Raw genomic sequence first — 12,983 nt, forward strand, 5'->3', positions numbered from 1 at the left:
ATGGACTGAGGCTGGAGTCAGTGCATCAAGAGCCACCACACACAGATGGATCCTGGACATGGGCTGCAAATGTCGTATTCCTCTTGTTAAGCTGCTCCTGAACATCAAACATCAGAAGCGTCTTAACCTGGACTAAAGAAAAAATAGACCTGGTCTGTTGCTCAGTGGTCCAAAATCCTCTTTTCTGATGAGAGCAACTTTTCCATCTCATTTGGAAACCAAGGACCCAGAGTATGGAGGAAGAATGGAGAGGCACACACTGCAAGATGTTTGAAGTCCAGTGTAAAGTTTCCACAGTCTCTGTTGATTTGGGGAGCCATGTCATAATCTGGTGTTGGTCCACTGTGCTTCATTAAGTCCAGGGTCAATACAGCCATCTCCCAGGAGATTTTGGAGCATTTCATTCTTCTGCATATGAGCTTTATGGGGATGCTAACTTCATTTTCCAGCAGGACTTGGCACCTGCCCACACTGCCAAAAGCACCAAAACCTGGTTCAATGACCGTGGGATTACTGTGCTTGATTGGCCAGCAAACTCGCCTGACCTCGCCTGAGAATCTATGGGGCATTACCAAGAGAAAGATGAGAGACATGAGACCAAACAATGCAGAAGAGCTGAAGGCCGGTATTGAAACATCCTGGTCTTCACACCTCAGCAGGGCCACAGGCTGATAGCTTCCATGCCATGCCGCATTGAGGCAGTAATTGCTGCCAAAGGGGCCGAAACCAAGTACTGAGTACATATGCATGCTTATACTTTTCAGAGGTCCAATATTGTTCTACAGGTGAAACTTGAAAAATTAGAATATCGTGCAAAAGTTCATTTATTTCAGTAATGCAATTTAAAAGGTGAAACTAATATATGAGATAAGACTCATTACATGCAAGGCAAGGTAGTTCAAGCCGTGATTTGTCATAATTGTAATGATTATGGCGTACAGCTCATGAAAACCCCAAATCCACAATCTCAGAAAATTAGAATATTACAGGCAATCAATAAAACAAGGATTGTACATAGAACAATATCGGACCTCTGAAAAGTATAAGCATGCATATGTACTCAGTACTTGGTTTTGGCCCCTTTGGCAGCAATTACTGCCCCATTGCGGCGTGGCATGGAAGCTATCAGCCTGTGGCACTGCTGAGGTGTTACAGAAGACCAGGATGCTTCAATAGCGGCCTTCAGCTCTTCTGCATTGTTCGGTCTCATGTCTCTCATCTTTCTCTTGGCAATGCCCCATAGATTCTCTATGGGGTTCAGGTCAGGCAAGTTTGCTGGCCAATCAAGCACAGTAATTCCACAGTCATTGATCCAGGTTTTGGTGCTTTTGGCAGTGTGGGCAGCTGGAAAATGAAATCAGCATCCCCATAAAGCTCGTCTGCGGAAGGAAGCATGAAGTGCTCCAAAATCTCCTGGTAGACAGCTGCATTGACCCTGGTCTTAATGAACCTCTCCATTCTTCCTCCATACTCTGAGTCCTTGGTTTCCAAATGAGATGGAAAAGTTGCACAATTATGTGCACAATTGTCACAATTATGACAAATCATGGCTTGAACTATCTTGCTTTTCATATTACTGAAATAAATGAACTTTTACACGATATTCTAATTTTTTGAGTTTCACCTGTATATGAGATGTCCTCAGCATGTTACATTTTTCCTCTTCCCACAGTTGAGGAAACTTTGTTTGAAGTAAAATTTTCCCCTCTTCTCAGCCCAGTTTTTCTTAGGGATACAATCCAGCATACTTCATTATGCTTTTGGTTGATGACTAAATCATTAGGAGCTGGCATGTGCCTGCCACTAATGGCCATTTTCATTTACTTGCTGGGCACTGTCCTCTATGCTATATTGCTCTTTTTTTCTTTCTACAAAACATATACAACTTATTTTAAAAATAGGGAATGATTGTAAAAATTATCCGACATCTTTTTTTAAAATCATGGAGACAAAGATTTTGACAGTTGCTGTAAGGACTTGCCTCTCTTTGATACAGATAAGAGATACTACCAACAATAATTCATCCAGTACAAAGAGTTTTATGAAACAATGTCACACCTGTGATAATATTAGACCAGCGATGGCGAACCTTTTTGTAAACCCGTGCCAAATTTGTGTGCAGCGCGTAATAGTGCATGCATGCGTGCCCCACACCCACAGTGCAATGCGCCCCACCCACTTGCGCATGCACATGTGACCCCCGCACATACATGCACAACTCCTCCCCCCATACAGGGAGGAGTTTTCACACTCCCCAGGCTCTGGAGGCTTTCCTCAAGCCTCCAGGAGGCCAAAAACAGCCTCCCCTGGGCTCCAGACTCCTTCGGAGGCCCGAAACATGCCTGTTTCTGAACTTCCTGAAGTCCTGTTTTTCGCCCTCCCAAGGCTCCGAAGGCTTTCCTGAAACCTGGGGAGGTTGCAAATGGCCTCCCTGGACCTCTGGAAGTCCAAAAACCAACTGCTGGCACGCACGTGCATGCTGGAGCTGATGGCTTGGTGCCAGCAGAAATGGCTCTTTGTGCCACCTGTGGCACGTGTGCCATAGGTTTGCCATCACGGTATTAGACTGTTAGTAGACAGCTAAGATTGTATGCTGACAATACTGAAACAGCATTGATGGCTTCATTAGATGTGGAAAAAGTATGAACTAATCAAGAATGGTTACTGATTGCTTCCTCCCACTTCCCCCACACTTCTCTATTTCTCTCATTCCAGCTGACCAATCACAGGCATAAAGAGGGGTACAAGGTGAAGCTGAAAAAGTTCACTTAATGCTTCTAATAACATTTCCATTGTGTTTGTGACCTGCCAGCTGTCTTTGAACATGAATCTAGCACTCTTTTGAAAATAAGAAAGAAAAAGAAAGAAAAAGAAAGAAAGAAAGAAAGAAAGAAAGAAAGAAAGAAAGAAAGAAAGAAAGAAAGAAAGAAAAAGATCTGTGCTCAATAAAGTTAGCTTGGTCAATAAGCCAAAATAAAGCTTGGCATTTATGTTAACATATTTTTCTGCTATTTGAAGAACCACTGGATTGCACTTTTATATAGCTGTCTGGCTGTATTCACAGACTTTTCTGCTCTTCCAGTATACACAGAGTACTAAACCTAGGACTTGTGTGCAAAATGTATACTGTATCCTTGGTAGGAATAATATCTGTGTGCAAAAATCTGGAGACCATTAGATGGCAGCAAAGAAAAGCAGAAATCTTTCTACTGCCTGATAGTATTAAACACACTGACACTTCCATTTTCATCCACAGGCAAGGGAGAAATAAAAAAGACAGAATTGGGACTGTAACTCATCACAAACTGTTATTTTCACTTTTACTTCTTCATCACATACTGTACAGATTGACAGCATCATTTTTTCACACAGCAGTAACAAGAACATTGGTTAGATATTAGATACATACCTCTATAGCTTCTCTGGAGTTTAAATGGCTGGAGCAGAGGTCCTCAAACTTTTTAAACAGAGGGCAAATTCAAGTCCCTCAGACTGTTGGGGGCCAGACTGACTGGGTGAGCGTGGCTAGGCAGTCATGTGACTGGATGGTCATGGCTAGGTCATATGACTAGATGGGCATGGGCAATTTAACAGTCCATTGATCAATGCACACAAATTAAACTTTAATTTATTTGTTTTTGTTTGCATGTTGCTCTTTGGGTTGCCTTTTCTTTTTATTAGATCGTTTTTTCCAATTATTTAGGAATCTAGTGGTCCAGGAAACTCAGTTTTGCAGTAATTCTTCTCAGCCCCAAGGAGGCCTAGAAATCTCTCTCTCTCTCTCTCTCTCTGTATCTATATCTCTCCCGCTCTCTGTCTCTTTTCAGTCTCTCTCTCTCTGTCCCTCCCTCCCACTTACTCCCTCCCTCTGTCTCTATCTATCTTCTGGAGGTGGGGGAGGTGAAAAAGGGCAATTTCTGCCTATTTCTGGCCTCCTGGAGTGTCTGTGTATCCCGGTTTTCACCCCCTACCTCCAGAAGCATTCTGTAGGCCAAAAACAGGCAAAAATTGCCAATTTCTTTTTGCCAAAACGGGCAAAAATCGCCCTATTTTGCCTCTGTGTGCCCCATTTTTCACCTCCCCCGCCTCCAGAACATCTCTGCAAGCCAAAATTGTTCGCCTTGCCTTTCTATTCCAGCCCATGGGAATCATGAAGGTAAGTCCTGCACTTAGCCAAAAGGGGGGGGGGGGGGCAGTGTGGGTGGGGCAGCCTCATGGTCCTGCACAGGCTGGATTAATAGCTTCGGTGGGCTGCATGCACCCCATGGGCCATAATTTGAGGACCCATGAGCTAGAGAGTTGAAGAAATTGCAGATCCTGGGCTAACAGCAAAACTTCTGAAGTGAAAAAGAAATAGAATCAGAGGTGCAGACTCTTCCACATTCACAAAAATATAATGGCTGCAAGAAAGTAATAATTTTTAAAATATGGGGGGAAATTTGAATGCAGCACACAAATGGAATCTTCAACATTCTATGTGGCACCAAGATTCCTGCTCTAGGCCTGGGCTGTATCAACAGAGGAAGGAGTCAAGTACAAAAAATACTTTATTTTGGTCATTGCCAAGTTTTACATAACATAAAACAATAAAATAAAATATGATAATAAAATGGAATAAAAAATAAACTAAACACAGGCAGCATAATCAAGAAAGGGTTTAGTCAAAGATCCTCATTACAACTAGAAACGGGTAAACAGAAAAGTTCAGAGTTATTGCTATTACTAAACTTGGAACAGGTTTAACCAAGACAAACTGTTCTTAGTGAAGTCATACTGAATCTAATCAAAACTTGGCAACATTCTTAGAGTGCATCACTCTGGTCAGCTAAAAGATAATTGAAATAAAAAGAGTCTGTACAGCTTGATGCTGATTTAATGCTGGTGTGATAAATTTGTGTTGCAAATCTTGGCAGGATTGACAGTAGAGAAGATAGTGAACTGTTGCTTCAATGACTCCTGATTTAAAGTGACAGTCATTCATTTTATGTGATTCTCCAGAATCTCCCTTTCAGAACTTCAATTTGCAGGCCATCGCAGTATGTGAACATAGCAAGGAAAGCTATAGTTCCTCTCTGTTCTATTTTGGACATATCATATCTAGAATGAGGTTTCCACCTCTGGCTAATGCATTTTAGGAAGGATGCTGATAAACTAGAGAATATCCAGAAGAAAGGAATCAAGGTCAGGAAGGGGAAAAAAAATTGTAACAGTTGGAGACTAGATACCCGTATTTAGCTGGAGAAGAAAAGATTCTACAAAGACATGATAGATGTTTTCAAACATCTGAAGATCTCTAATGCAAGAGACAGGGCAGAGTTACAAGGAATTAAATTTCAGTGAGAAATCAGGAAGTCCTAATGGAAAGAATTGTTCAACAATGGAACAGACTGAAAACAGGAAGTGGAAAATACTCAAAAATATAATGTAGTCATTAAATGGGCTTTTAAACCCCAAATGTCTCTTGTCAAAAGCCCAGAAGGAGATAGTCAAACAAAAGAATACTGGTCCCGTCATGTGTGGCGTAGTTTAAATGCTTTGCATCATTTTGTCACCTACTCTTTGAAATGTTGAATGTAACTTTCAGCTCCCAAAATATTGCCAACTGCTTACACCAGAGGTGGATTGTAAATCCCGCCACTACTGGTTTGCTCATGTTCACAAGCGCTCGCATGCATGCACATCTGGGTGGGTGGGCAGAGCTTCCTGCCACCGCCACTACCGGTTCGCCCAATCCGGGCCATCCCATCTTTAAATGGAAACAAACAAATGAGGAAATGTAAGGAATGCCATCTTGCTTTCTATTCAACACTTGGAGATTCATCTCTTTTGGCCTATGTTATAAGTCAGCAATGAAACTCTGTCTTTAGTTTGTTTCTGTTCTGGTTGTCAACATTTTACTTGCTCAAAGCAAAAGTGACACAAGCTTATTGTAGTGTTGCCACCAAAAACAAATTTATCTACATGTCTAAATCCAGAACTACCACTCTTCTGCTTCCCTTCTTTCACAAATTTTATTTTGTCCGTACCCTATGCAAGAGTCACAAGCAGAGTCTTTTGAGATAAAAAAAATGCTTATGCACTACCCAGTTTTCAGTACTTCTATGATTGTGTGAAACATGAATCACTGGAATAATCAGCATGCCTAGCTTAACCCAACCCAACCCAATCCAATCTAACCTAACCTAACCCCACCCCACCTAACCTATATCATTATATTACTCTCCATAGACCTATCTATAGTGGCTCAGCATCCTGTTCTTCATTTACTGGTGATTTCTTGTTTCCAACTTCTCAGTGTGATTTCTTGTATCAAAATTAAAATAATGGAGTTTAGACTTGCATTTGGTGGGTGTAGTCCTGAAATAAAGCTCACACTGAAGATCTGAAAACACAAAGGTTGTATAAAGCACTTCCTTCTAACAGTGTTGCCACCAAAAACAAATTTATCTGCAAGAGTCGAGGTGGCGCAGTGGTTAGAGTGCAGTACTGCAGGGCACTTCAGCTGACTGTTATCTGCAGTTCGGCGGTTTAAATCTCACCGGCTCAGGGTTGACTCAGCCTTCCATCCTTCCGAGGTGGGTAAAATGAGGACCCAGACTGTGGGGGCGATATGCTGACTCTGTAAACCGCTTAGAGAGGGCTGAAAGTCCTATGAAGCGGTATATAAGTCTAACTGCTATTGCTAACAACAAGTCCTCTTTCAGCACAATTCTCACCAGTAATGTTCCTTACACTATTAATGTATCTCAAGACTTTATGCCAGGATGATTTGTTTTATGGATTCCTTGGCATGGATAATCTTTTGCTGGTGCATTGCTATTGTTTGCAAATGTATTTGCTTCTTATTTGAAATATTTTTATACCATCTATACCAACGGAGATTATACAACAGAATTTAAAAGTCTAACATCCTTTCTTCAATGGTGGCAGTGTAGCCATGCAAGTGGGTTTTTACATTTTACTTAAAAATCCATTTTGCACTGAGTGGAAATAGGAGTGTTTTAACTTACACTCTGTTTTGCCAGCTTTATGCTATTTTAAGAAGTGAGAGCAATGTCTAGATTCAAACGCTGAGAACATTTCCACTTGCAGTATTTTGCATCACTTCAAGATGAACCAGGGCCCTCATTAATCTCACAGTGAGACTTGTTTGGGGACACTGAACTCATTTATTTCTGACTCTGATACATTGTAAAGTTTGGCAAAACTAATATTTTCTTTTGAATTTTATGGTTTGCTAGTTTCTGAATTCAAATCAGTCATTATTCTCTACAGACATAACCATGGCAGTTCAACATCCTGTTTTTTTAAAAAATATACTGTTGATTTCTTGTTTCTTACTTCCTCAACACCCTCATCTTAAGTAGTACACATCATGGAAAGAACTATTGGAAAAAGCACCTGGTTCTAAAATTGGCAAAGTGCTTTCTTTCACCTTTACAACATATAGGTACTTTTAAACTTGAGGAATGGTAGGAAGCCTTTAGATGTTTTTGATTGTCCTTCCTGTACATAATTTACTTAATAAACTTAATAAAGGCAGCAGAACTTTGAACCACCTAGAACCTGTTGTCTATTCCTTTGGAATATAAAGGGAACAGATATCTTCAACCACTGAATAGCCAACAGGAGTGGCTAATTTCGGGTTTATTCTATTCATGAGGAGGCTACTAAGTTTCAGAGCAAAAACATTTTCCCAGATGCTCAATGTTTTCCAGGTGAACATTTACAAAAAGCTAAATCCAGTGAAAAACATCCAATCCAAATTTTTCAACCCCCCCCCCCTTTTTCCTTGCTACTCTGTTCACCCAACTTGAAGCTGAATGGACTGTATTTGTCAACTTAATTATTGGCTTCAACTAAAATTTACTAGGGGTGGTTTTGTAATAGTGATAGCATTTAGACTTACCATCCCATAGTGGTTGGTTTATAATGTTGAAGTATTATTTGCATATTGCTCTCTGGATCATCATTTTAGTGACCTTGGAAAGATGGAAGACCGAGGCAACCTGAGCCCCGTCAGGATCGAACTCCAGACTGTGGATTAAGTTAGCATGCACTGTTGCACTTTAACCACTATACCACCAGGGCTCCCAATCTAGCTGCTTTGATTCTTCCTGATTATTTCTATTTGACCTGGAAGATCCTGTTCCAAAAGGATGCTTACTAGAGTGTTTTTTCAAGCCAATGTTTGAGAGTACTGGGGTTCAATAGGGCTAAAACTGACACTTTAAAAACATGCCCTAGGTAAAGTAGAGCCTTCCAGAAGAATCAATGAACCTGCAGCCTTTGCAGGTTGGGAATTAATAGCAACCTGCTCCCTGGTAAAGTATCTAATATTATATATTTAAAGCCACTTCAAAGGTTTCTTTCTTGTTTGTTTTAAGGTTGCATCCTTTGAGGCACTGAAGCGAAAGCATTCTCATCTCAGAGCAAATGTACTCCCACATGAAGGTCAAGAAACTGAGCTCCAGTCCCTGAACTTTTGTGTTGCTCTCCCTATAGGATATAGTATATGCTCTAACTATATGTTTTCCCTCATACTTAATAGATGAGGATTTTAGCAACCTCATACTTTCACACAAACAACCTAAGATCTCCAGTAGAATCTCAAGGTTTAATCTATTTGTATTGCATTGATTTAGAAGCTATTAAATCTAGCCTACGTTAGTGTTTATTGATGCATGAAGTTCTTTCATTTACCTATTTTGTTTTTAAATTTAATTTCTTTGCATAATCTGATCTTTGAAATAAATCAAACCCCTTACTATTTAAATCAATTTTCCAGCAGCTAGGTTCCTTGCACAATGATCTTCATAGAAAAACATGAATCCCAAAGTGAATGGTAGTAGTTTTATTTTTATTTTGGGTGAAGTATGCAAGCGAGATATGTAATTTGTGGAGATTTTTTGTTATTCCATGATTAGTGGTAATTCAGGAGATGAGACATTGACTGAATTTTCTTTTTTGTGCTTTTCTGTTAGTCAACTAAAGAATGAACAGAGATTCATTTTATGTACTTGCTGTATATCTTCAGGATCTGCAGAAGCCAAAACAATCACAACTCATTTTCAAAATGTTTTAGAAGGGATTTGTTGTTAAAAGTGTTGGTTATGTGAAAGTGCCTTGAGTTGAGCTATAATGTAGTTGTTGGATTAGTATTTATTTGCAGTCTCCACAATAAATATTCTTCTAATCATAAAGGGAGAAAACCATGACTATAGCTTTCTGATTTAACCATGCAGTTTAATTGTCCTTTTTTCTTTCTACTTCATCTTTCACATACCTCCAGGCCTCTTGGGAAATATAAAGTGTGGGAAAGTCAGTATGAATCAATATGCTATTTGTTCTGTTCTATGAAACTGAGGAAATCCTTTAAGAAACAACGTGAAGTAGAAAGCATTACAAAAATCATTAATAATTGAAGGCATGTAATGTAATAAAGTACTAGTCAAATTGCATAAAGGAACTGTTTAATTTTCTGTCGTGTCTCCCTCCCAGTTGTGAATTTAAGTTAACATTGTGGGTGTGAAATGGCCATTGCCAAAAGAAAATGGCCACAAGCGAAGGCGATTGTCCAATGAGAGCAGGGCTGAGGTTAGCCAATTGTTTTGCTACAACAAGGCTGTTCTTATAATAGCTGTAGAAAAGGTTGAAATAGGTCAGAGGCATCCTTCCTTACTTGCTGAAGAACATTAGGAGATTAATAATTGATGGATTACCTCCTCAAAACAATCGTCTGGTACAGACAGGTAATCCAATCCCCTGGATTCTTCTGAAGTGGGATGCCATTTCATCTGGGGGCAACTTTGCTGGAAAGACAGTAGCAGCCTGCCAGCTGGAGATGGACAAATGGCAGGAATTGGCTTCATCAGTATGACATCTTTTATTTGAAGACAGCAAGCAGTATCATAGCACAGGTAAAGGGTTTGTTGTCCACCAATGGGCGATTCATTGGTGGAAAACCATTTTATCTTCAAAGGATCGCTTTCAGAATCATTAAAGCAAATGAGCAATTGGATGTGCAATTTGAACTTCTGTTTTTTTACTTTTTTACTTAAATTAAGAGTGCATGTTGGTATTTTCATGATATGTTTCTGTGCTATCTATTAAGTTACAGATATAATTAGCATGCAAGGAATTTTTTTTTAAAAAAAAGAAACTTCCTTGGATTTTGCCAGTGTTTTGATACAAGTAATGTAATTGATAGCAATCCCACTGCTGTAAAATAGGATTTTCATGACTGTGTATAAGATACTGTGCATATGGGTAAATATACGTTTGTATCTATACAAAATTAGCAAATATCATCTCATACATGATGTTTGATTGTTGAGAGCAGCAGCTTCTGAACTTTTAAGGGGTTCACTTCAGATTTCATGACAACTCTATGTACTTGCTTAAAAGAAACATTCATTTAAATTAATGACATATATACCCAAATGAATTGTAGCCTGTTTACTTTTGTTCATTCCTAGACTGTTTATAACAAGTGGCACCTTCCGGTTAATAGCACTGTTTGACCACAAACCAGTGTCTGGCTTAGCTCCATATTGAAAGCACAATGCTGAATTGAGGCCATAGCTGCTGCTTTGTCTTTGGGATAAAAATGGCACTATTAAACAACATACAGGAAAAAATGCAATTAGCATAATGCATTTTTTGGCTGTTAGTCCCTTAATCTATAGCACAAGCTTTACTTTTGGGGTTGCATGATGCTCATAAAAGCCTACAGAAAATACTTATCCGTTCCAGTCTAAGATTTCAAAATTCCTAGTGTAACAAAACATGTTGAATTATCCTTACATCTTGTAAGGATAATACATCTTTTAAGGATAATACATCTTGTAAGGATAATTGCATTTTAAAGTGTAATTATTTTTTAAAATTCTGTATGGAGAATTATGCTCCAGTATTCAGAGTTTTTCATCTGTCTTCGAATGTATTTGCATTCTAACAGGCCTTTCAAATTAGGCAGATTCACTTAGTGAGACTACCTAGCAAAGAGTTGCATAGTTGTTTAACTTATTTTCATATTGGAATGTCATGAAGATATAAACCTTGTAGAATAAAGTTAAGTCTCCAGTTTGCTGAATAGTATTTCATAATAGCCTTTCACTTAATCTCAACTGGTGGGTCTGGAGTCTTTCAGAATCTGATGCAATCTTACTTATTAAATTTGGTTACAAGGATTGAAATTTGATATGCATTCTCAATACAAGGTGGCCATATGCTCTGCATTACAGAGAACTGTCATCCTTGTTGAAGGAGCATCCTAAATTGGCCAGCTGATGGTTTAAATTTTGAGAGTTAATTGCAGGTTGCCAGCCACTAAGCATAACCGTGTTTAAACTTTTACCAATGTTGCATCAAAAAATTCAAGGTTTGGAAATGCAAAAATCTGTTTGAGTTCTGAATCTCATGGCTTTTATGCTATCTATTGGTAATAGGAAGTTTCAAGGTGCAGATTTGATACCATCTTATATTTTCTGGGCAAGTCCATTTTTTTCTTATTAAAGACAGGAGGAATATTTTTGTTGAATCAGAATCAGAATATTGATATTCCTGGACTGATGCTTGTTTTGTCATTGTTAAGGTTTTGTCTATTTAACCTTCTCTTCCCACCTATTGCATATGTCTAGAATATTTTTGATGGGATTCTCCAGCTATTGGTTTTTTTAAAGTGTACATGCATATATGCAGTGGGATTCAGCCAGTTCACACCACTTCGGGAGAACTAGTTGTTAATTTTCTGAGCAGTTTGGTGAACTGGTTGCTGGAAAAAAATCATTAGGGTACAGAACTGGTTGTTAAATTATTTGAATCCCACCATTGTATATATGGAATAGAGAGGGTTCCTATATATACAGAAACCTCTATTTACCTTATTATGGATCACTAGTCAGATAATTGCTAGATGAAATATTTACTCTAAGTACTTTTTTCTATTTATTTTATTACAGTATATTAGCATTTATCTTGTGCTTCATCTGAACTACATAGACTACATAGACGCATCCTGGACTACACTTTCACACTACCACATGCATACGTATAACATACAAACATTGCCAAAGCATTTTATTGCCAAATTTCATTCATTTTATATTTATTGGAAGAGATACCCTTAAATTTAAAAGCAATAATAGGCAAATATTTTACATATTACTATATATTTTTAATAGTCCAATGTGGCATATACCTATGCTTCTCAAAGCAGATTATGAAGTGACATATTAATGCATTTTTTCTTTGGTATGTATCCTCTGCTATGTGACTGATTATTAAAATGCCAAAAAAGCAATTTTAACACTGGCATCATTTTACATGTTAGTTCTTTCAAATCCTTGATTATAGATCTATTCTTTCAGTTGCACGATTATATAGCTATCTTTTTTAATCATTACAATTGAAATAATTTTTGGGGAAACAACTTTCAGAGAAGCCTAGCTTGTTTCTTTAACATATATCTCCATGAGGCATGAGGTATCACCCCATGTGTCTCCGACAATACGTACATTAACAAAGCATGTGATTTGAAGGCATATCTCCTGGTGACTGCAGTTTTCTTGGCAAGATTTCAGAAGTGGTTTGCCATTACCTTCTTCCTAGGACAAAGAGAGTGAGCAAGTGGCCCATAGACATCCAGCTAGCTTTGTGTGTCTAAGGCAAGACCAGAAGTCATGGTCTCCCAGTTTCTAGCCTGGTCCCCTAATGACCATACCAAAGAGGCTCTTTATTAGCAAAGCATCCTACAATCCACTTACAGAACCTCTAGATCCGTGACCCGTCAAAACCGCGGTCCACTAAAGCGCGCCCGATTAAAGCGCGTACCTGACGTCATCCGTGACCCGTCAAAACCGCGGTCCACTAAAGCGCGCCCGATTAAAGCGCGTACCTGACATCAGCAGCAGCGCGACAAATACGACCGCGGAGAAAAACGGGCGCTTTAAAAAGCGCTTTTAAAGCAAGCCGATTCACAT

The sequence above is a fragment of the Thamnophis elegans genome, chromosome 2 (assembly GCF_009769535.1).
Source record: "Thamnophis elegans isolate rThaEle1 chromosome 2, rThaEle1.pri, whole genome shotgun sequence".
Taxonomy (NCBI): Eukaryota; Metazoa; Chordata; class Lepidosauria; order Squamata; family Colubridae; genus Thamnophis; species Thamnophis elegans.